This window comes from Epinephelus moara, chromosome 13 (assembly GCF_006386435.1).
Source record: "Epinephelus moara isolate mb chromosome 13, YSFRI_EMoa_1.0, whole genome shotgun sequence".
In the NCBI taxonomy this organism is placed as follows: domain Eukaryota; kingdom Metazoa; phylum Chordata; class Actinopteri; order Perciformes; family Serranidae; genus Epinephelus; species Epinephelus moara.
In genome coordinates, this window is record NC_065518.1 from 15,858,438 (window position 1) to 15,884,978 (window position 26,541).

The 26,541-nt window shown below is 40.5% G+C and overlaps 1 protein-coding gene across 4 annotated transcripts in view; it reads left to right on the forward strand.

Annotated features, from left to right (window-relative positions):
- Window positions 1–26,541, forward strand: part of vti1a (vesicle transport through interaction with t-SNAREs 1A) — a 149,604-nt gene that overhangs the window by 41,872 nt on the left and 81,191 nt on the right. The gene's annotated exons all lie outside the window — the stretch shown is intronic.

Sequence of the window (26,541 nt, forward strand, 5' to 3'; positions counted from 1 at the left end):
TGACAGTCACCACATTATTGAGGCACAGTGTATTCCTCAGAGATGTATCAAAGCTCATTCTTGAAGTATCAACCGGCTTTCTGTGGCTTCCGTTGTAGTTTTGAAAAAGTTTGTCAATTTACACTATAATCGCGGGGTGGCTGGCGTGTGCGACATCGACAGATTTAATAATTCAAGTCAAGGAAGGTTCGCACGCAGACCACCGGCTTTTGATGTTCTCTGTAACTTGCATTCACAAATTCACAAATACAATCTGCATTCTCTGCTTAAAAATGTTGATTCAAACGCCTCAGATGATGCGAGTTTCTTGACTGTGTTAAATTCTGCGACAGCCGACAGATTCTTAATTCTACCCAGTTGTGTCTTTCACTAAAGTAGCTATTGTTTTTTTTGTGTTGTGTTGTGTGTTTTTTTTGAGCCTCACAGCTTGGTTGGTGTCAAAGAAGTGGGCCATGGCTTAACAGTGTTCAGTACCTCCTAGGCCCGGCGGTTTTCTCCTGCCGTAGTCAGCCACCTGCCCCTTGACCCTGAGTCACCAGTGGCTCTCTCATCCACCGTGTGTGCGGCTAGCTAAGAACAATGCTCGTTTATTCCGCCTTGGTCCCACACACTTGGCTTGGTCCACACCAGCTGGGGGTGTGTTTGTGGTTTGGTGGGGAAGCTTCGCCCCTGCGTCTTTAATCCATGACCCCTTCCTTTACTCCGCTGTCGATACCAACCCTCCGCTCAGATGCACAACCTGAAACGGCGATGTCTCTGGGTCAAACAGGGAATACATCTGCACAAAGAGTAGAGATACACAGGGAATATGCACTCCGCCACCAGACTAATTACTATATGTGCCAAGCTCTCAAATTCAACAAACACCACTGGGCACAAACATCAGGTAGCCATATTTATCCACTGGTTTATAAGATTTGACAGGACTGGCCATCTGATCCCGAATTCAGTTTGCTCTTTAATTTGGTGTTGTTCACCCATCTCAAACTATATATTTACTCTTGTGGTAACTCTTGTGCGGCAAGTCACAACACTTCCCAGACATCTTCATGAAATCCTGCACTATTTAGATCACAGTCCTGCCACAGTTCTTGAGACACAGTACATTAAGCACTGGGATTTGTCTCTTTGCAAACTGCTTATTTTTATAGTCCAACAAAAGCTCCATTTATTGTAGTTCCTTCTCTTTCACATCAACAAACACAAAATAATAAAATAAAAGTGCACCGGGCTTTATTCATGCACTTTATGAAAATGGCATTTGCAGTTGTTGAGGAATAAGCTTTGAGTTTTAAAACACAGAGGTGTGGCATCCATAGACGTTAAACACAAATAATTAGAGCATTAAGTGTTTCTCCAATCAGACAGTCATTGTAAATACTTTTCTTGCCACAAACTCTCCTCAGACATCTAAGCCGCACTCTTTTTTCCCCTCAAAGAAGAGCAGTTTAGCATCGTTATTTTGCAGTAATTCAAAGTTGCATTCTCCATCCACAATGACACAGTAGCCCTTAAGAACTGTAATTGACCAATGGGGGAAGTGGAACTAAAAGACATTTTATTTCAAAGAGATAGATCCTGAACAAAGAAATGGCGTAGAAACTCAGCTTTGCCCCCTTTTCTCTCTTCAGCGTCGACAATATATCTCTTAATGACCAGGAACAAAAAAGCCAGGATGCTTCTAGGTCACATTTAAGGGAAAAAAGAGGACTCTTAGTTCTAAGAAGAGATAAATCTTCACACAGTACCATTTTATCAGATTTCAGCAATTTTTTTTTTCCCTACCATTCTCAATGTCTCCAGTGTATTTAGCGAAAACAAAGACCTGCCAAAAGCAGTGAGAGCCCTCAGAGGGATATAGAGGAGACTCTTTGGACATGCAGAGCTATTTACCACACGCACCCTCAAGAACCACGGTCCTCTGTTTGTCTCATAAATAAAGTATAGAACTTCATTAGTGAAGAGCACTGACTTAAAAGCCCAGGCATAGCAACAAGCAGACATGGGGGCTAGCCCAGTTAAAGAGGGCCCTAAATAAAGAGGGAGGGCATGCAGTTAGCCAATTTAAAGACATTTGAGTCAGGGGCATTTGAAATGCCCAAATGTGGAGGCTTGACTGATGTTAAATCAAAGACATGCCAGATTTTTAGTCCTTCCCTCCAAAGTTGAAAAGAGTTTGAATGATTTATGATTGCTTGTTTAGAAATAGATAGCATGTCAGATAAGACATCTAAGTTGCAATGATTAGCTGTTCCACCTTTTTGATTATTATTCATTGAAGGGGAGAGAGTTACATACTGATCGACAGTTCATACAAGACATGGCGGAAAAAAAACTCTGCTTATGGTAATAAAAATCCACCGCTTTGTTTACTGGCATCAGTGTAGTAATTGAATTGGGGCAGCCTTTGCTGATGGTGCTGTAAATGTGCAGTCGTTTTAGGACGTTAATAGTGATTGTAAACAAAGGTAAACTTTCAACTTTGTAGCAGCAGTGGTGTTACGTGTGCTTGAAGCTTTTGTCGTGACTTATGCAGGTTTAATCCAATTCTAAATTTCTGAATTTGATTTTAACATCACATGTAAAGGCTTTTAATTTTTACAATTATGAAGGAATGAATGCATCTCGGAGGCAACGTTTAGAAATCCTATGACTCAATAAATCAACCAGCAAATGTGGATTCACTTTGAAAAATTATCCCCCTTTATACTTGCTCAGTTGACACAAATAACTTAGCAATGCCAGCAAAATGAGCCGCCGAAACAAAGACAGATGCAGACAAAAGCGTTGCTACTCTGCATTTTAAAGGTGGCCAGCAAGAGGCTGAGAACACTTCTTAGGCGAGTGTTCTTGGTGTTTAGGGGCCTGTAATCAATCCTGCAAAATGAAAACAGCTCATTAGGGATTGATTTCAGTCCCGTTTAGATAAGCAGAAAGGGCCAGGGCCCGGCCCCCAGGGGCCCCAGCCGAGCCCAAAGTTCACGCCATGCCAGGTAGAGAGCAGCACCGCAGGCTATCAACTTTATTAGGATGGAGATAAGCTGATTAGACCTTGTCAATCAAAGGTGCCAGTGACTCAATCATGATCCAGGGGTCTTTTCTTTCTGTCTCTCCCCTTTTCTCTCTCTTCCCACTCTCACAATCTCCCTCTCTTTTTTGTGATAAATCATTGAAGCGACCAACAAAGTGGCAGCCATCGCTGGGCTAAGCTAAGCAGCCCTGCAGTTGTCACCAAGGCAGACGCGTGGGGACCCTGTGATGATGTGACGACTATATTAAAGAGTACATCAATTTGTTTTAGAGCAGTTTGATTTTCAACTGCAGTGGTATTAAAAGAGAGGGGGGAAAAAGAGGGGAGGGCGAGCGTGTCGGCGTCATCGAACATGATTCCAGTGGCAGAGCAAGGGGTGCCGGGACAGCAAGAAATAAATAGATAAATGACAGAGTGACGGGAAATAAATAAATATGTTTTTGTAAACATAAAAAAAAAAAAATCTTCATGGCTCCCTTTTGAAGCAGAGTGCGGCTTTGAGTCTTGCTGAGAGTCCACGGGCGCTGGAGTGGCCCAGTAACACAGCGCACGTTTGTCCCGACTCTCTATCTCTCCCCCTCCATCTTCGTCTCGTTCTCTGTTTCTCTCCCACTCGCTTTATTTCTCCCTGTTCCCTCTAAAGATCAGACTCGATGATTCTTTTGGTGCTGGGCCACCAAAGTGGTGCTCGCTCCTCAAATCCATAAGCAAACACTTAGTAAATGACATAATCAGTTACATTTATGAAGCGCTGGTGATATTTTAAGCAGAGGCTATTATTAGCTTCTGCTTAGTAATTTTTATTTCATTCTTTTGATATTTACAATATTTGGTTAATATAGAACAATATAAAACCCTTATTTATGACTTAATCAAACATATTTATCAATTAAATATAATTAAAAATAAAAAGTGTTTTTTAATTTAGAAATGTGCATTTTTGGAAATGATAAATACAATTGCCATTATTTATTTGTTTTTAAAGCAAAGTGCTGATTCTTTTTGTTAATTCACACACTTTTGATAAACATATCAATTTTAAATTAAGTTTATATTTTTAATTTGAAGTTTTAACACAACAATTTGACACTTTTTTTCTTTATTCACTACATGAATGATTTGTGGGATTACACCCAGTATATATGCAATGTAAATCTTTTTCCTTTCCACATGTAGCTGAATCTTCCCTCGCTTCTATTTTTAGTTTATTCTCTCTGTTCTACAATGTAGTTTGAATATTTGAAGGATCAGTTTGCTAAAGTGGATTTCCTTTAGGTATAGCATAATAAATCACTTTTTTTGCTGGCTGATACAATCAGCATGTTGCATTGTGTTCAAAAAGAATATGAAGTTATTTGATAATTGTTTGATTAACACAGCCGAGAGCTATGACTTAAATATTTCACAGCTTGACTTTTCAGCTGAGGAGAAAAGGAGGCCTTTTGTAAAATCTGTTTTAAAGGAGAAGTATGTTTTTCTATAGTTATTTAAAAGAAGAAAATAATTATTAAAAAAGGCCCCCAAAATTTCGCTTGAAACCATATTTCCTAAATATATATGCTTCAACGCATAACATCTCGCTCTCACAAAATCTAGCCGCGGGTGAGCTGTTTATCGGTAAACCCCCGGTGGATGAAAGGCATAGCAATAATGATTTTTTCTCTCCTAATCGGACCTTGTCAGCAAGGCGTCTTATCGTGGAGAGGAAAATGACACCGATCCTATCGAAGAGCCTGGAGTCCGAGTCGGCGGCGTGTGTCCCCCCCAATCATGGCCGGCCGTGGCCCAGCCATATCTAGCGCCGCCACAAACGGCGAGCGACGCTTTTTTCATGTGGACTTCAAAAACGTTGCGAGTCATTAAAATTGCACCCGCGTTCGGCAGCGGGGATCAGCCGCTCTGGAGCGAAAATGGGATGTGGGAAGAGGAGACTCGCTAAATGTGTTAATTCCATCCTCACATGTTTAAGGCTTAATTTTAATCTGTTTGAGGAAGGGGGAGGGGTGGGGTGGGGGGGGACGATTGGAAAGGGGGGCGGGAGGGGCAATGAGAAAGCCTCGCGCTGCAATAAATCGCCATTATCTTTGACACCCTAGGACTCAGCTGTTCCAGGGATTTAGGGGTCCACTGGCAACAGTGTATATCGTAGGGCATGAAAACACTGTTTACGCTTGAACTGCGGTAGCTAAGGTGCAATCACCAGTTTCAGGCTGCACAGACAAAAGGCCTGACGCGCACAATGGCCAGCTAGCATACGTACCCTCAATGGAAGAGCTGAACCAACAGACTCAAGTGTGTGTGTGTGTGTGCCTGTTTTGCCTGTGTGTGAGTGGGCCAGTCTGGATTTCCCTCTGCATCGACAGGTGTTGTCGCAAACATCCAAATATTAGCTTAAGATAAGTGGCGCTAGGAAGACAACAATAACTAGCATGTTTGTGTAAAATTAAATGAACCTCACAGCAAAGACTGACATCTATTAAAATTCCCTGACTAAATAATAAGGCTTCCATTGGGTCCACCAACTATAAAAGGACCTACTTACCTCCCTGTGTCCCTCTGTTAGGTCAGCACAAAGTCTTAGCTAGCATTAATAAAATTAGGAGGAAATCTAATAATTAGACCTTTAGTCAGTTATTAGCTTCAACAAGGCTCTCAACATAATGAGACTCTTGGAAGTAATGATCTGACTAGAGAGCTCATTGGAGGCTTTCAGGCTCAGTGAAACATGAAGCAACATTGCTGAGAGAAACTTGGTTTCCCATTTTAAAATTATGCTTACATTGTTAAAATTTAAACTTTGTGATGTTGATTTTAAATTCCAGCAAGAACCTAGAAGAATTAATAAAACATTTAGATATTTAAACATCATTGTGAGTGGTATGCACTGATCCAAAGGTGTAGATTTGGGGGGGACGCAGGGGACACGTCCCCCTCAATATCTAGAATACACTCAGATAAAAATTAAAGTAGCAGAGGACTTTTATTATGACAAAATTACAGACATTTACACCATAATTTACACCAAAAAAATATAGAAAAATCACCAGAATGCAGCAGCTTAAGTGTTAGGACCCCCAAACCCCTCGTTTCATACGTGTCTCCCCCCAGATGATAAAATGAAACTTACGCCCTTGGAGAAAATATAACATTAACCTAAATATATTATTCACTGAAATATTGAGCACAGGCAACCCAAAAACGTGATCAGTATTTCTCAATAGCAGACCATAAAGAACGTCCCCAACTATGGTACATGCAGCTTTTTCGTGCTTCATCACCCTCTACCACTTTACAAATAAATATAATAATAATATATTGAATAATAAAGAAAAAATCTAATTTCACCTTAAAGTAATGCACAGTGTCACTCAGTAATAAACTTGAAAATTAAGTCATTTCGTAACACTTTGTCAATTGGTCTATATTCTCGATCAAACCTCATCCAAATCATTTATTGATATAATCTAATCCTTATCTCGACATACGAAACACCCTCCAATTGCTCGATAGCGGTATGCCACTATATCTTAAAAGACACCTTCGTCCCAACCTTCAATCTGATTTTTTTTTCTATTTTTAGGCTACAATAACTAAAAAAGATACCCCCTGCCTTCTTGCATGCGGGAGAAAAAAGTGTAGCGTTGACCTCTGGCTGACACAGAGAGAGCTGAGGGAGGGAGGGGGGGAAAGCAGCAGAAAGCGCGACAGAGAGGAGAGAGCTAAGACAACAACTGTGAAGAGCCGCATAGGGTTAAAGAAAAACTGTTTCAGAAGGAAATGGGAGACAAAAGCGAGGACTTGGAGCCCCCATGGGCGCTTTAAAGAGCCGCTACATCTGAAGCGCTGAAATATTAAAAATGGAAAGGGAGAACCAAAAAAAAAAAAAAAAAATAATTGAAATAGTGAAATAAAGTAAAGGAGTGGCAGTGAGAGAGAATTGTGCCACCTTGTCACCCGAGGACGCGTATCAGAAATATTAATTCGGTGATGAGAATGACGCACTGGATGACAAGAGGATTGATGTCAGTTAAAAACCCTAAAAGGAGCAAAAAAATGAGGAGACATTTATCAGAGTGAGTGTGAGTATGCTGCCGTATAGGAGCAAGAGATGAAGATATGGAAGGAGATGACTATATTCACATGAAATGACATTTTTGTTCTTATTTACAATTTAAAAAAAAAAAAAAAAATCCCCTGGCTTTTATTTGACCAGCAACCTCCCTTACACGTGTTCTCATTTACAGTGTAGTAAAGTGACAAGCGTCTTTATTTAAAAAAAGGGAGGCAAGCTACTACAAAGCACTCGAGTAATGACAACTGAGTCAAACCACCATTAACAGTGTGTCTTCACAGTGAGTCTTCTGTCAGGCTGGCAGACATAAATGGGCAATTTTTTAATGCAGATTCAGAGTTTTAAGGAAGAAAATTGTTAAGAGGAAAGAAGCACTATCACAGCTTTGCTCCCAGTTATGTAAAACAGTAATTTAACAACTACAAATTATTGCCACGTACCTGTGATGCGTCGTGGCGTCAATAGTAATACATTTTTATCTGTGCGTATATTTTAAATATTATACCTGTATTAATTATGTGTAATTATTGACTTTTTGTTTAATTACCTAATTACAAATTAAAATTAATTTACCACAGATTGTAATTCATCTATAACTGTCAGCCAATGTGGACTTTTTCATAAAGGAATAACCTATAACTATAACTTTATACTGACTTTAATGAAGTCTAGTTTTCAAACATTATATACATTGCAAACAAACAAACAAACAAACAAACAAAACTTAATCACATTGACAGTACAGATGAAATTGTGTGTCAGATGTAGCAGTAGTAAGCAGACAAAGTCATTAATAGCAGCTTGCCATTGAGCTGACTGCTGATGCCATTTTAATGTAAGTAGTTTGCCATCATTCATAAATGTTAGAGTTTGCAAAGTGTATTTTTAGGCCTGTGCTTTACTGTAACTATAAAATTAAAAAAGCTAAATATGTGAAAATTTAAAACAGAAAAAAAAAATATCTAAATTTAAATACTGTGTTCACCAAAATGTAGAATAAATACAGTTTTTAAATAGCCATCCTCTTTTGCCCTGTACCATTTCCCTCACTGTAAATTCACAATCTTAAATAATCTTTCTGTTCATGTTCCTAACTTCTAGTTTATACACAGTCTTCAAATTTTGCTTTTATGTTTATTTTATGCCCTTAAAAGTAATCACAGGCTTTTGCATTTGCAGCAATTACACACAAAACAATATTCATTGTTGTACCAGTGTTAACAAAGTATTATTTATTTATTTTAAGAAAAGGTATGTGCCCTCACTTTGTGTCTCTCATGTTCCTATCACTCAAACCAGTATTTGAAATGCACACTGGAGAGATATGAATGATATATTGTAATAAAATAATTTATTATAAAAGGTTCCTGGAAAACTGTTTTTAATACTTAAACCACTTTGACATGATGCATTTTGTTTGAATTGCAGATAAAAGTTTTACACCTGTGGACATATGGTTGGTTACTGTACTAGATGATAGCAGTAACAATAGTCACATCACATCTGTTAATATGTTTTTGATAGAAGTGCCAGTATGTGTTAGGTGATATGATTTCTGCTCTTGAGTAATCTGGAGCGTTTAAATGCTTATTATAGTTTTAAGCAAGTTATTAGTAGATTATATTGAATGTAACTTTCCCAGCTGGGGACCGCATCCAAAGGTCCGCGAGGGAACAACCCAACAACAACAATGACTCCTTTTTAGCTTAAGATGGTGTAGCTGTTGCTTTGTTGTCAGAGTCTTTTAGTGGCTGCACCGCGTGTCAGTTCTCGTATAGTAACACAGATGTTTTTCAGCAGCACAGATAGAGACCCTGTAGCCTTACGTCTGCAAACTGCTCCGTGGCACCTTTTGTGTTACAATAAGCAAGGCTTGTACTCTTAGATTTAAATTACTTGGTCTAAATCTTAAAAAAAAACAGCAAAGAAAAAGAAAAGTACAGCTGCTCATGATCTCTGCGACAGTAAGTGTTGGCTCTAGCCTTGAGGAAAAATATTTGATCCTGTGTTAGAAAAGCATATAGGGCTAAATGCGGTCATTAGCTCTTTATTAATCTGCATCTTCTGTAGACGTTCCCCGAGCCTCCCACCCTGCAAGACACACAATTATACTGTACAAACACACTGAAGCACATTAGCCATCTCCGTCTGTCCTTGCTCCTCTTTTCCTCAATGGTAGCCCCAAGGAGCACACCCCCCCTCCCCTGTCAAAGGAGCTTCCTCCTTGGCTGTCCTGTGCCCATCAGACAGGGTGCCCGCCCGTTTAAGACACCCAGGGAACATGAAACAGAGCCGGGCCGAGATGTCAGCTGGTTGCCCCATCTGCCAGTCAGTGGGATGGTAAAGCTTTTGTCCTGGGGGGTAACCTTAGGAGTGCTCTGTGTTTGTGCGCGCGCATAGTGTGCGTGTTGCTTTGGGACAGGAGACTCCGCATCACAGTTTTTCGAGCAAAGCCAGCCACAAACAACATGCTGACATCGTCCTTTTAATTTATGTGCGACTTGTGTGCACTTACAGGACTGTCACATTTGGGCCAAAATGACCAAAATTTAAATTTGGGCTCTCTGTTGTCAGATCAGGGTGAAATAACTGCTGTGTTTATCACAAACAGTTTTGAATGGCAGAGATTTCAAGGGAATAAAAATGTGTAGGTCTCAAAGAATTGTCCTCGGCTGGATTGAAGTTAATTGGTCTCATTTCAGATCTGCTCGCTTCTTATGGATACACAGTTGGTGGAGCACTCATCAGAATTTTAAATGGCCTGGAACTTGTCTCTATCCTTTTCCCCGTTCCCCTGTTAAATAACATAACCTTGACAGTACAAACAGTTTGACTTCCATATAAATGAACCAAGGCACCGAGTGGATGGAGGCTGGCCGGCTGGTTGAAACGAAGCACAGCTCCACTCGTGCATTCTATCGTTCGGTAGATAGGCCGCGCCCTTGAGCTGCTTTAGGAGGGAGGAGCCGCTTGTTCTCGCTCTGTAAGAAGGTGCTGAAAGGGGGCCTCTGTGCATGCACGAATGCACGCACATAATCCTTTGGACGGGTCTATGTGAGCCCAAGAGTTCCTAAAAAGAAAATGCACGCAGACAGCATGAACTTATTTATTTACCACTGAGTTATGCTTTTGTAGTTGTGCCTGTCAAGGATATCAGCACAAGTTAATATGTGTGCTTTTGTGTGTGTGCATCTGGATGTGTGTGTGTCTCCTAGTAATATGTGGATGTTGCACGTGCTTTGCACCTCAGTTGTTTCAGGCTCCGATAAAAATGCGATTCATAACAACAAAGTCATCCCTTTCCTGTGCTGTAATCATTTTTAGTCAACTTTGACTGTTGACTGCCATGTAGAAAGCTTCCCTTAAGTGGTCTACATAGTCCCCGCGCTCACATCAGTCAGTCTCACCGCATGATGTATGTACTGTAGTGGTGGTAGTCCTGAAGGGCTGATGTATGCACAGCTCTGCACCGGCAAGTCCTCCCTGAGCACATCTATGATCTTGGGTTACTCAATCATCAATCAAGGCCAACTGCAGCGTACTGTACTGTCGCCCATCTTTTAAAGCTCAGTTGTGAAGGACTGGCTAAGATGGCCTAAGGGACACTTTCCTTGGTCTGGCCCGTCTCAGGTTTGATGTGAATATGTGCGTAGTTATGACTACACACAGAGCAGAGTCGACGCATTGATGTAGACTTTTTTTTTAATGTTTGGTGAAGGCCACCTGATAGTAAGACTGTGATTTTTATTAGTATTTTTTAATTAGAATCTTTCAGTATTTTTGGCAAACATTTTTCAGTAATTTGCGTGACCTTTTCCTCCTTTAATTCTGGTCCTTTTCAACCTTCAACTGCCTAATTTTTTTTGTCCTTGACCTTGTGTATTAACCGGATATTGCGTTCAGACATTTGTAGAGTGAAGCAGTTGTATTTGTCTGTTTTTATTTATTGTGTAACAGTTTTGACACTGCCCTCTTGGCCAGGTCACTTCTGAAAAACAAAATTTAATCTCAATGAGACATTTAGAAAATAAAAAGGAAGAGAAAATAAAAAACCACAATGTCTGACATTCACATTTAGATGTTTTATTTTCTTGCTACATAGTGAATAATTTAAATAAATGTCTATCAAAAGCAGCATTAGATACAAGTAGGACTGCAACTAACTGCTGATTAACCTATCAATTATTTCTTCGATTAATTGATTAGTTATTTGGTCTATAAGATGTCAAAAAACAGTGAAAAATGTCATTTATTGTTTCCAAAAGCCCAAGATGACTTCCTCAAATGTCTTGTTTTGTCCACAACTCAAAGATGTTCAGTCAAAGCCATAGAGATGTAAAGCAATGGTAAATATTCACATTTGAGAAGCTGGAATCTGAGAATTTTGACATTTCTTTCTTTAAAAAATCACTCATTATCAAGTTATTTTCTTATCAGTCTAAAATATCGCTTAATCAATTAATCGTTGCAGCTCTAGATGCAAGTATGACATATTCCACTCTTTGTTACCTCATAGCAGTCACACACTTTTCTTCAGCACCATAACAAAAGCTAGTTGTCTGTTTAGGAAAACAAACATGCAAAATCTTTGGCCAACAATGCCTTGACCGAATGTTTCTGCCAAATTTACCTCATACAGAACAAAGCTAACTTGCAAAACCCAAAGCCTAAATTTCAGACACTATAGAAGGAGGGAGCAGACAAAGAGAGCAGTGCAAGAAAACAGTGCCAGAGAATCAAAAAGAAACATACCGTGCATTCACTTTCTCCACAAAGCTACTCAGAATTCATTATATTATCCGGAATGGACATTCAGAACTATACGATATTGCAGCGATAGACTCGCATGCCAATTTTCCTGCGTGCTTGAAGTGAGCTATTGTGCTATTTTAATGAGCTGTTTAGACTAGTGGCCGGTTGCATTTGGGCTGTAACAACCAGCTCAGTGAATAATTGTTATTGCCTCTTAAAGGCCAGATGTATGGAATTCATGCAAATTCAGAGCAAAGGGAAAGTGTGTGTGTGTGTGTGTGTGTGAGGGTGTGTGTGAGGGTGTCTTGGAATAATTGTATTCCAGATGTCCTTCTTTTATGTGAGCCTCACGCACAGACGCGCGCACACACACACAACCACACACACTGAAAGGACATAACAGATGATGGTGATGATGATTAAGATCTTAAGCATATGGAGATACTGTGTTGGTTTAGTGTTTGTGTGTATGTGTGTGCGGCTGCTGTGTTTTTTTTTTTAACGCTCCTGCTCCCTCAGTCTTCTGTGACAGGTTCACCCATCTCTCCTGGGGAGGCCTTCACTCCCAATTTAGACGCAAGCGTCGTCAAGTGACAGCAATGGCTCCGGCACCCTACCTTTGCAATACGACTACAGTTAACTTAACAAGTCTCGATATGTGAGCTCCATCTTTGATGTAACTGATTTGAGTGGTTTGAGCAACGTTCTTGCAGAGAAGTTGAAATTTTTTGGTAGATGTGTCAAGATGATCTTCAGAGGGATGCAGGTCATTTCTGTCACATTTTAAACTAAAAAAAAGTCATTATCTTTTATCATATTTCACATAATCTGCAATGTGTTGTGTGCACTTGAATGTCCGTCAGGAAAAACATGCTTCCTCTGCCTCTGTGTGTCAGCGACAGTATGGCCCCTTCAGAATACTCATCAGGATGGGCATGTGTGGCCACAGTGTGCTCAGGTCTCTAAACTGGAGCAGAGCAGCAGCACAGTAGCACAATCCATCTGCCCAAGCCTGCTTGTACAGTGATCATAAATGTCAACAGCAGAGAAGAAATCAAAGAGCCCTCTGATATAAAACTGTTCGGAAGGTACTCGCTGTACAAGCATGTCTTGCATTTCACGTATACGTTGGACCTTTCGTGGGCTGGGCTTTAGCGTAAATGAGGCCATTTTTGTTGATGAGATTCAAGTGTACAGCGTATCTATTGTTTGTTCTTGTCTTTGATGCTTTTACTGCCTCTGCAACACCTTAAGCTTGGATGTTGCATCTGTTTTATATATTTGAAAAAAGAAACGTGAGGAAAAACTTCACAGCAGGAAATGAGCACATCATTGCAATATACAAAAACAAAAGAAGTGCATTAAAGCGACAGTTCACCTCAAGTCAAAAATACATGTATTTCCTTTTACCTATAGTGCTATTTATCAACATAGATTGTTTTTGCGTGAGTTGCAGAGAGTTGGAGTGATCGGCCATAGAGATGTCTGCCTTCTCGCCAATATAATAGAACTACATGGCACTTGGTTTGTGTTGCTCAACGTGACAAAAAAATCCATTTTTAAAACTCAGCAGCAATGTCTCTTTCCAGAAATCATGACCTGGTTGCTCAAAATAATTCACAGACCTTGTTGTGAGCAGTTTCATGTAGGAACTACTTTCTTTCTCCCAAACTACACCCACTAACTGAATCAATGTGCAGAAGAGAAGGAAGAGTGCATCTACTCATGAACAAGAGGCTCGTGACATCTCTATGGCTGTTATCTCCAACACTCTGCAACTCACACCAAAACATCCTAGATTGATAAACAGCACTACAGTTAAGACGAAAAATATGTGATCTTGATTTTGGGATGAACTGTCCCTTTAAACTGGTTTATAGTGGAAAAAATAACAACAGTCAGATAATAGTTTAGGCTGAAAATCTGCTATTTTTAAGTGGCGTTAACTGAAAAAACCAATCAGTTGAATTAATGAATATTGTTTGATTACATGAAAGCTGATTCATCTTAAATTCTCTGACAGGCTTTTAATCTCCAGCGAAACAGATATTGTTTCCCTGTCAGTCACGCTCCTGACGCCCTTTAAAATGATCACATTTCAGTGAACTGCAAGTGCACGAGCGTCTTTTAGTGTGTACATGCCATCACATGTGCCCTTGTGTGTGTGTGTGTGTGTGTGTGTGTGTGTGGGGGTGTGTCGTGTTGAGTGACAAGGGCATGCGTCTTGAGCCACCTGGATTTATTTGGGCCAAACAAGAGGGGCCCGTGTCTGTCTGGGCAATGGGGCCTCAGAGCCACGAACAGAAGGTGCCTCCTCACAACTCACACCTGAGCTCCTCCCAGCCTGGGACCAACCGCTCTCTCTATCACTCTCTCCATCCACACTGCCTCTCCTCTCTCTTTCTTTCACTACCCTCTGTATCCTTTCCACTTCTCTCCCAGGCCATGGCCTGGCCTACTTTTACCTCTCCCACTCTGGACCCTTTGATGTCGACTATGTTGGCCCTTTCCACAGATCATGTGTATGTTTGGAAATGGCCCCTTTGCTCAATCCTCAGTCTGTTTATGAATATACATTTCACAAACAGGATATGTAGTTAATGGTCTACAAAGAGAAGCGTTCTCTCTTATGTATTAGCTGTGCTTATCACAGTAAATGATGCTAAGGTTCGCAGTAAAAACCACTCTTCCGTTTACTTGATTCTCTCATTTCTTTTTGAGTCACTGCTGAGTTTGTTTCCCTTTGTTGTTGATGTTTTTTTCCCCTACGAATCTCCCAACTCAGTTCCTGGAAAAGAGGCTTTATTCAGGGAGGAAATGTGTGTTTGCTTGTCTGTTAGCATCTTTTTCATTTAGTCTTGAAGTGACAGGGTGTGAAGCTGGGTAGGCGTGTGCATCTCAGAAGTCAAAAGCACAAACACTAACAAGACACCAAGTTGGCTGCTTTATTTCTGAAGGTAAAATCAACTCAAAATCAACAGGATTCTTATTTCTCTGGTCAGTTTGGCTTTGTATCAGAGAGTGTTGCCACATGATATGAATGTATCGTAGCAGATTTCACAGGATCTCAGAGATTAGCCACAGAGAACCGGTCAGAGTCCACGTTGGTTCAGATGGAAGGAGTGAGTGCTGTGAGTGCATGCATGTCAGTACTTTGATCCAAAAAGATGAATAGATGGTACTTTATATCTTGTGAAATGTAGTCTTGAACTGCAAAAGTTATTGGCTTGATTGTTTCATCTGAATCATATTTTGCTTTTTGGAATATACTTCCTGTTTGGGAGGTTTTTATTACAAATACAGGTGAGCGTAAATTGAATAAAAGCCACACTTATCCTTTATTGACCATAATAATTCAGTATGTAATCTAAAGGAATGATTCTCTTGTGTAATAGTTTTGTAAAATGCAGTTCTGTGGCATGAAGGCATAAGTGATACCAGGCTTTAATGAAACTTGGATCCATTTTTTTGTTGTTTTTATTCTCTTGGGGTGAGGTGTTGAAATAATACTACTCTCAGTTTTAGCTATGGCTGCACTCAGTTAAGCATTTGCCATGTGCGAAACCTTTTACTTTTGGCCGTTTGTACCCACCAAGGCTGTGCATCACACCATCGTCACACTGTGAGGGGAACACACCCTTGATGAAGTCACCTCAAGTTTCTTACATTCAGCTCCATTATTTAATTCAATTATTTCTTGTAGGGCTGTACTGAAAAGTTCAAAGCTTCTTTTGTAACATTGACATTGAAATTATTTATCAACATAGGAATGAGCCAAAATGACCATAAATTACATTTATTCATTACAGAAAGTTGATTTCATAAAAAGGATGAACTCATTTAATCCGATGAATCATTTTTTTTTGATGATTTTTTATTTATTTTCATATTTTCAGGGTGATGATGTAGTCAAATATGATGACAGACATTTGAAGCTTTTCGAAAACCTCAATAGAAACTTGAAATGTTTTTAAAAAACGACATTCGCTACTACCCTAATTTTTTGTCACCCCATCCATGTATAGTTTCTTTGTGTGTGTGTGTGTGTGTAGAGTTATAAAACTACCACTAAGTGATTCAAGTGGTCATCAAAGTCATCAGGTCTTATCCCAAACACTTAGTAGATCATACAGATGCAGAATTCAAAATTAAGTAAACTAAAAAAAAAGTCATTGTAATTGGATTAATTTTTTGCTAGAGCTGCAACTTACGATTATTTCCATTTTTGACTGATATGCCCATTATTTTCTTGATTATTGATTAATCATTTTGTGAATTTAATGTCAGAAAATAGTGAAACCAGCCCTGTATAATTTCCCAGAGCCCAAAGGGACATCCTCAAATGGTATTTTATCTGACAGTCCAAAAACCCAAAGTTATTTTGTTTATTATCATGTATTACAAAGAAAAGCATTAAATTCTCATGATTTAAGAGGCATGAAACCAGCAAATATTTGACTTTTTTGCTTAAAATAATACTTAAACAATTATTGGATTATTAAAAAAGTTGCTATTTAATTTTCTGTCAATTGATTTGTGGATTATTCGTGTAAACATTTCTTACAAGTTCCATATCTACCGATACCACAGGCCCGTTGACCATTAAACATTGACTTTTTCACATTCATAACAACATTGGAATGCCTGTATTTTGACCATTTCTCAGCTGTAGCTATAAGACATTCTTTACCTTTACAATAAATTCTTTTCAACCCGTTATTATGACCACTTTGCTTTTTGGGAACAACACACAAAATCTGTTGACCCTACGAGGTAAAAGGCTTCAACTTACAGTAAACCAAAATACTAATCAGCGTCCCTGTTGTCAGCGCTTCTGGACAAAAGCAGGGCTAAAGCACTTGTTGCCTTGGTTTCCTACTGGAAGGTTAAAACTGGCTTGGTGTCGTCAGTGGTCAACACTAACACCTAATTGATCCAAACTGGTCTTAATAGGCGAAGCAGGATGTGGCTCACCATTGTAACTAGTGGCATGGGAAACCTGGCAATTAATGGGACACGGTGGATGTCTCAGATTTAGTGGTGTCAATGGAAAGTTGCCCCTTCACACTGCAGCATCGCAGTAATTGAGCCACCGGTCTGTTTTTGGCTCTTACAGTCGTAGAGGTTGAAACCTGGATCCAAATGTTAAAAATTATTTGACTGTATTGGTAAAGGTACGTAGAGTTCATCGATCAGTTACTGTCATATTAATGTTACCTGTAATAGATGTTGGTACAGATAACAGAGATGAAGAAAGTTTTTCAAAACCCACTCTGTGTTCTAAAATGCCGGGCACAGTGCCAGTACAGGGCAGTGTGAGTCCACTAATATGTGTGTGTTGAAGAGGCTGTCTTCTCTCTATCAGACTAATAGTGTGTTAGTCCATTCTTCAAGATGTCTGAGACTGTAATTAGTGGATTGCTTTGAGTTGGGCCAGCCCAGGGCGAGGGGAGGGACTGCGGGAAGCGAAGGGAGCAACAACACGAGGGAGGCTAGAGAAGAAAAGGGCCGTCCATTTTATAGTCCTGATGGAGGTTATATTTTCTGTGACAACTGGACCAGAGTAATCAAAATGTGTTAATAATCCCTTCAAAGGGCCTGGCGGCACATCAGTGAGAAGCCTCAGTGAACGCCAATCCCCCCGCTAGACCCTGATTCTGGCTGCCCCACCCTCATTGACCCTCCGTCACTCTCCCTTTCTCCCCGTCCTGCTCTGTCTTCACGTCTTTTGCTCTTGATCTTAACTGTCACGTTCAACCAGTGTTTCAATTGACTCTGTCGAGGCAAACTTGCACCAAAGTTACATATTAAACACAATCTCCTTGTTTCTAAATCACACAAATAGCCTCGAATTTTGAGCCCAAGCCCCAGACGGAGGCATTGTTTTGAGCTGTAGAGTGTGTTTTGGCACCCCGCTGCTTGAGTCTGACCCCCTGAGACGATATCCAGGTCAGACTGTATAGGTTCCAATAAGTTCTACCTTTTGTTTGGGGATTAACACAGAGGTCAAAGTTGACAGAGATGGCCAGATGGGGTCTCAAATGCTAAATATCCATACCTTCCGTTCCTAAAAGGAGGTTGAGCGTCAAGATCAATGGACTAAATCGATGGGCGTAGTGGTGGAGGTAATGCTGGCAAAAAGTTTGATTGCATGCATATTGATCAGAGAGAGGCTAAGAAGCTGTAAGGCTATTGATTTTTTTTTTTTGTTGTTGTTGAGATTTGCACAGTTTTAGCTCATTTCATTTGTCTACATGTTTGGATAGAGTGTGGTTGTATGCACACAGATGCAGACACAGAGGTTTTTGTCACTTACTTAAACATCGTTTCCCTCAAGAACAGAATTTCATGAAGTGTAACCCTACACACACGTAATACATTAAAACACAAATACACACATGCAATCTCAGATATCATTTCATAAACACCTTTGACATCTTTTTTTTTGTTTGTTAACGTTCACGTAACTTTTCTTTAAATTAAGTCATTGCCAATTAGAGAAACTCTGCCTCATTTAGTAGTCTAGTCTGAAGCTGCGTGTCAGGATCAGTTTGAGGCATTTAAAAATGCATGGGGTCCAGGTGAGGTGCCCGAGCCCCCGTGTGACCTGGGAGCAGTTTGTGTGGCGTCTCAGGAGAGGCTGTGTCCAGTGTAGGGCAGGAGAAGGGACCGTGCTTAATAATAGAGCCACGGCATCAAAGGGGCTGTAGACTGCTGCTGGCTGACATGGCGTACATCATGAAACCTGTGCGTGTGTGTGTTTTTTAAGTGTGTGTGTGTCAAGTTTTTTTTTTTTTTGGATAAGTGCTCTGTGTTTCTATGCAAGTTTCCATTGAGTTGTTTTTTCTCTCCATGCATGTGTGTCCAGTTTATACCTACAGTAGTTACGTGTGCAAAACACCTTTATATCAATGATTGGCATGCACGCAGCATATAAAGTACTATAGTGTGTGTCTGTGTGTACATGAATGTTCACAATAGGGCCCTCACTAGGTGGTGTGGCTCCCTGGGAAGGCTAGCATAGCTGCAAGCGCTAGAGGACTCATTGACTTTCTAATGATTAGTGGTCAGGCCCCCAGCCCATGCTAGTACCAGGGGTTTGGCCTAGCCGCTGCTGCTAGCCTCTGGCCACCGCCGTGCACCACTATCGACTCACCCCCAGCCCCCGCTCTCTTTGGCCTGCTGGCGATGTGTCAAAACCCATTAGCACAGAGTTCCGCAACTATAGAGAGGGATCATTTTAGGTTTATCTTTCTTGCTCTCCTCTTACTGCTCCGCAGCCATCTCCTCTCTCTCCCCCTCTCATTCCTTTCCTCTCCTGTCTCCTCATCCTCCTCCGCCCTGCTAAAATGAAGAGGGAAAACACAGAGAAAAAGGAGTAACCTTTGACAGGAGTTGTTCCAGTTGTGGTATGTATGGCTGCATATTGATCTGCATTGGCTTTAGGAACTATAGAGAAGAGAGTCAGCGAGTTGCCGCTGCTTTCAAGTCCCACACATTTTTTTTTTCTGGGGAAAGACAAGGAAGTTTCAGATGCATATTGACCTCCTTAGGTCCCATAAGCTATGGAGATTTGTTTAGAGAAAGGGGTGGGGTGTTGTAACATGTATATGTGTGAGAAAAAAGTTCAGGAGTGTATGATCCCATATGTTATCTTCTATCATGTTAATTTCCGCTGTGTGTCTGTGTATTTTTGTGAGAGTGTGTTTGAGAGAAAGACAGAGAAAGTGTGTGTTTTTATGCTCCATCGTATTGTGTGTTATGTATAATATATCTCTCTGCTCCTGTTGTTGAGTTTGACCTCTTGACACACTTGGTTGTTTCTTTCAAGTTATTGACCGACACAGCCAGTTTATCCAGATAACTATTTTAGAGAGTGGAACTTCTTTATTTTTAAAAAAGCTAAGCCATGGTTTGAATTAGAATAGATACACACACACACACACACACACACACACGCACATACACAGCTCAGCGAGACAGCATCCTTCTAACCCAGCACTTCTTTTTCCGATAAGCTCGATCTCCCAAGAGACGAATGCCTGTCAAAGACTTTGTCCAAACAACGAAATCTGTGGAAAAACAAAAAAAAACAACCAACAACACACAAATACTTCTCCATCACTGTTCATCAATCCATCTAGTTGTGAAATCATTATTTATTTATGGAACTTTAAAGCGCGTTATTTGAATAATGCGGGGTATGACGAAGGGGGAGCTGTACGGAAACAACAAAATGACAACCACACCAAAACCACCCGAGGGCACATGCCAACACATCGCATCAGTGTCATCCTTCCTCGCTTTGCCCCTGTGGGCTCGCTGCTCAGCAGGTAGCCACACATGCGCACACACACACACACACACACACATACACACACACATTAACACTTACGGATATCATATTATAAAACATACATAAACCTTATAAATTTGCTTTTTTGCAGAGACACACTGAAAAATACAGAGTCAATAGTTTTCTGATAGACAAATATAGACTCTACGCAAACTTACTTACTCATACACACACACACGCACACACAGACGTATGCACCACGCCCTCAGGCCCTGGAGACGGCAGCAGTGGCATCAGCGGTCTGATAGATGGATCCTGTCTCCTTGTGATCTCCACTTGTCAGACAAGTGTCACACAAAGCCCAAACACAAATCAAAAACACAGGTATGGGGCACATGTCAGTTTGATAGGACCTCGCAGATGCCTCCCCATCCATCAGCAGCTAAGATGCTCACCCATTGACTTGGAATGAGGGTGCCTGTCAGAGTGTTTGGGCTATTGATGTATCTGGTTTGCAGACTAATGGGTTGAGCGGTTGCGTTTGGTTTATAGTGCTGTTATCTTGAGCTTTGTTGTCAGTGTGAAACACAGACGGAGCGTTAATAGTGGTTTTGGAATAGCTGGACTTCTGTAGCATCTGTCCCAGTATGCTATGTGAGATTAAAGGCTGATATAATAGCAATTATTTGAGCGGTAGTTTGGAACAGGAAAAAGTTTAATCGTCTGTTATTACACCCCCCATGCCCCTGCGGAGAAAAAAATCAACAGTGTTGTAAATGAACAATATTTGACTTTACTAGAAACTTGAATACTGTTTCAATCAAAGTAATTAATACTTAAATAATTATATAAATCTGAAACTGAACATCAAACTCAAAGTAATTAATGGATAAATCTGGAACTGAGCATAAAAAATGTTGCTGGGCATGATATGACCTTGGCTTTGTGTAAGGAGCTTCCATTCGAAACTGTGATTAGAAGTGGGCAGTATTTCTTTTACTTGTACTCAAAATTTGTGTTTTAATTAATTTTGAGTACTTTATAATTGATAATTGACGGGGCTGAAAAGTAATGTAATTTGAAATTAGGTACTTGAGAATGGACTACTTTTGTATATTTAAAAACCTCTTAATACTTTTTTCTAATAATTCAAAAAACATAAAAAAGTAGGTCAGAATCTAGTTTAAGTCTAGATCTTGTAAGAAGAGCTAGAGGGCTTTAAATTTGAAACAGGAAGTGGTATTCTCAGCGCTATAGTGCTGGACCTGTGTTTGGTGTCTAGCAAAAAAATACATGTTCAAGTGTCGAATAATACACTTGGACTAAGTCAAACAACAGAAGGGACCTGCTTTCTCTGGAGCTGTAACCGCTGATAAGCTCGTTTTTGCTCCATTTGACCCTCCTCCAATCGTCCTGTGATGATCGTCCCTGCGTGACTTGTGAACGCTGTGTAGCCATCGACCACTATCGGAAGCAAGTTTTTGCTGATAAAGATATTTTGTAAAACATCCTGTCGGATGAAAAACACGATAACTTGACAACAACTCTACCTTTAGTGGGTGCTATTTTTTAACTCAGTTGAACTTGTTTGGATCAGTGGCTAAAACCATCCTCTGCAACCAAACACACACATTCACCACTATGTACATAAATTCCTTACTCACTCATGATCCTACAATAACTTTAGCTTCCAGTTGTGGATCTGTCCCCCCATACCCAGCAACAACTGTTCACGTAACACCTGAATGTCACAGGCAAACCACAAAGACAGCCAACTTGTCCAACAGCACAACACAGCACCTTGCCTCCCCTCCTACTCGCCAGACAGGAACAGCCCAAACCAGACCACAACAAAAACGAGGGAGAACCCACCTTTTGTTTACTATTCTCAAAGGTGGATCATGGGCCAGGCCTGGTAAGGGATTGTGACAGAGGTGATGTCTAAATTAATCATTCATGCTCTTTCACATGGGCTACAGTAACAGCCCTGAAATATTAATGACAGCTGCAGAATAAATTTGATTCCCTTTTCTCTCTGATTATAATCCACAGGCGCGCTCACACACACATGTTTATTTATGCCCTGGAGATGAGGTACGGGGTCACTATCAGGAGTTTGTCTGCACACACACTCACACGCACACACAAACACACGCACACACACTGCTTCCCTCTCCCTCTTGCCACTTGCACTTGTGTACCGCCTCATTGTTTTGGAATATGTACATATTTTTCACGTGTGGTGGGCGAGTGGGCTATACATTATACATTATATGCTTGTACAGTCTAGGTATGATATACTGTATGAATACTGTGCAGCTGGCAGTCAGGGGGTTTTGTTTGTTATTTTAATTAGGTGAGGGGCTTTTTCAGTACTTTTTTTTTTTTTGGAGAGCACGACCTGAGTGGAGAAAAGAGGGTGTAGGATGTGTTGTGGTGTTCCCACCTCTAGGTGGAAATTCAATTTGCTGTCTTGAGGTAATCTGACTTGCAAACGGAGACACGCCTCTGTTCAGGTCATGCCACTTCTGGATTTAGAAACTCCAGTATTTTGGTATTTTTGGAACAGTGTCAGTTTCACAGTGGTAAAACAACTCTCAACAAATGCTTTGAGCAATTTAGGCAGTCTTGTCAAGGCATAAGCATCACTCAATATTCGCTCTATGTAACATATCTGTAGAATTTAAGTGGAAACAGTCAACTTTTTAACTCCCCCCTAGCAAGTTGTAACATTGTTGGTGCTGCTGTTAGAGATCCGGGATCCACTTTTGCTGAGTTACAATCCGATTATGATACCAGAAATTTTAAATCTGCTGATACTGATACCAGTATCAGAGCTCTTTTTGCATTGAATTTAAATGTATTCCAAAGAAATTCATTTGAACTGTAGGCAAAGTTGGCTTAACAAACAAACGAACAGGTGTAGAAGTAAAAATTTCTATGGCAAATCCTTTAAAGTTTTTAAAAACTCAAACAGGTCAAATGCACAGGAATGCTTGATTAACTACTAGTTAAAGGGTTTTTTTTGGGGAGTTTTTCCTTATCCGCTGTGAGGGTCCTAAGGACAGAGGGATGTCGTATGCTGTAAAGCCCTGTGAGGCAAATTGTGATTTGTGATATTGGGCTTTATAAATAAAATTGATTGATTGATAGTAAGTACAACACCATTCCCAAAAAGTTGCTGTGTTAAACATACATAAAAACAGAATTCAATGATTTGCAAATCCTTCATGACAGTCAGTGGGGGAAATTAATATTTAACATTCAAAATTTTTTGCATTAAACATATCTCCTATACTACATAAAATTTAGACCAGACACTGGTATAAACATATTGAAACTACACTGATAAAGAAATTATAACATTTCAATCCATAAAAAATATGCTTCCTGTATGAAGAAACAGATCTCTCACAGTGTTCAGGTTGGATTTTGGCCCATTTGTTCCACACATTCTTTAAATTTTGAAGATTTTGAGGGCCCTACTTGTGAGTCCTTGTACAGAAATGTCACTTTTAAAACTTCAACAACTAGTGTCCTCAGCTCCTAAACGCTTTCTAAGTGTCGTTAAAAAAAGGTGAGGTAAGACATTGGGAAATATGCCCCTTTCCTTACTTTTTTGGAACATGCTACAGGCATCAAATTCAGAATGAGTGCACATTTACAAAAAAACTATGAGGCTTACTAGTTGAAACATTTGATAGGGAAAGGATTTGCAAACCATCGCATACTGTTTCTGTTTTTTTACCCAACTTTTTTAGAATCTGGGTTTTAGATTTCTATGCCTGTGTTCAAAAGTAATAAGATAATTTTAAAGAGTGCAATGGCAAATTGACAACTACTTTATTGAATTTTCCTCTTGTAGAGAAATCGATATATCCACTTAGAAAACCCTATCAAATAAGTTAAAAACAAGTGTTGACCGGTTGCTATGGTTGAATCGGCATTGACAAGTGACTCTCGCCGTCTGTTTGTAGAGCCAAAAGACTGTCACTGTGATAAAACAAACAGCAGGCCACATCTTCCTGTCACTGTCACGATGAAAGGTAGTAATGTGTTGTTTATGGGCTCTAAAGTCAGACTCTCCTTGACCCAATGTGTTCTAGGCTGGGAGCAACCACTTGTCCTCCATGCTAAAGGCGCTAATTTAGCTAACTAGTGTCTTTGCAGCTGTCCCAACATATTCGGATGGACATTCTCCACACCTGTTTAAATTGCGTTTAGATAGGAATAGATGAGCCATTGTCCATTTGAGTTGGGTGAGGTGTCATGAAGGTGTTCTCAGACACTAGGCAACACTCAGCCTGCATACCCACTTGGATCCGTGGGGATTCACTGTGCTCCTCATGTGACTGGTCAGGCAGACAAGCGCTCTGCGAATGAAGGCCAGGCGTTCTATGCGTATGAAATCTGGGCTGGTACGTGGATCCGTGATGTCCCCCCGATATCTGATGAGTGAATTACAATAGTATTGGACATCGATTTTTGGTCGGATTGGTCCCAACTCCAGCCACTGTTGCAAAGATTACCGTATCGCTTACCGTTTTCCCCATAGCCTAGCAACGAGGCTCTTTTTCTTTTCCCAGGTAGTTTCCACAGACACTGGTTGTTCCAGCATCCACCATTTCCGCTCCTGGACATAGTAACTCCGAAGAACTTACACTGATGCTCTTGGGTGACTTGGATAGCTACCAAGAGCTACCATGGAAAACAAAAGCACTATCCGGTGGCAGACAGAATTGCATAGTAAAAGTGAGGCTAATAGGGAACCAATCTAAACATCAATGGTGTCATAATTATGTAGTCATTGCATTGTGCCGTCAACATTTACTTCATAGTAAAAAGTTAAAGCAAAAAACTTTTCTTTTTCCACTTTAAGTTTTCTGCCTAATGTAGCTCAAAGTCAGCAATCAAAACGACCCATTCCTTGGCTGTGGCCACTTGACAACTCTGCAGCAGAGTGACAGTTGTCTGTCATAAAATGTCTTCGGATTTTGTTTTTCCCATCTCAGACATCATTGCTGTAAGCCTAACTCGCAGCAACATAACCTGGGCTTGGTGCACAGATAACTATCAGCTGTTTATGTCTCAACATGTCACAGGAGATCTCTGTCTTTTCCTGTCACCTCCTTGTATCCCTCCTTCGCCCCCTTGCTTCCTGTTCTGTAATGAGGAATGCAGAACACGCCAACCGGATAGGGAACCCAAGTTATCTCTCAAAAAAAGCATATACACAAATCCAAGTTTCTCACTGTTTCTGGCAAAAACATAGACTGTAGCCTCACAAAAATTAATTTTAGACATTAGAATATTCCTGGTGCTTGTCAGGTCAGGGTGGCTCAGAAAAGGTTTGGCTCTTGAGCTTTGAGCCATCCTGTAGATTTCCTGGTCGGTCTTGCAGTAAATTTTTGCTTAGCACTGACTTTGTAGAAGCATTTATGTAAAAACTTTCCTTGTAGGTTTGCTTTTATCCCTGTTGTTTGTCTCCTTCAGCCCTTGTTTGGACAATTAAACCAGTGATGGGCCTAATTGCTCATCATTCAGTTGTCATCTCCTCTCAGGAGACGGGCTCTCGTGAGCAAAACTCGTCTGTCAACTCCCCAAGTTTGCTCATTTAAATTCATCATGGTGAGCTAATGCTGTTGTCAGGCCAGTCTCTCTCACATGCTGTCCATGTATCAAAGATTATTTTCTGCTATTTAGAGTAGGGAAAAAAATAAAAAGATGAGTTTTAGGCCAAGATCTGATTTGATGTATTTGGCATCACTCCCTGTGGGTTAATTTTTCATTTCTCTCTTTTGTTAGAGCCACCAAAGGCATTCACACTGATTTGAATTGGTTTCTAACCCGCTGCAGGTGCTTCTCTTTGTGACACCATATGGACATTGATATGTTAGCTTGCAAGACTGTCAGGTAATTTCAGGCTAATCTATTTTAATAAAATGTTCTGGCAGTGATGTGTGTATTATATTATGTCACGCCCCGTGGAGTTGCGCTCAGTCATGTGTTTATATTAAGGCTGTGTATAACTAAGATGTCACATAATCGGTTTCCTGTCTGTTTTGGTTGTGTTTAGCCTCGTCTGGCTCTGCCACAGTGTGCTTTGCCACTGTGACATGACAGCGGCCACAACTTCATGCTCTGTTTGAGGTAGAAAAATATCAGTCGAGATGTTTTCTTTCTGTGCAAGCAGGCATGCACACATTTTCCCCATGTCTGATGGAGTGTACGCGGGTATTCTGTACATGAATATTTGTGCGTTGATGTTGTGTGTTTTTGTACATTTGTGTGTGTGATCCTAATGATGCCTTCCCTCCTCTCCTCTATTGGGCTGTCAGCACGGTGCTGGTGACTGTCACACACACCCCCACCCCCGCCCCCCCACTCCAA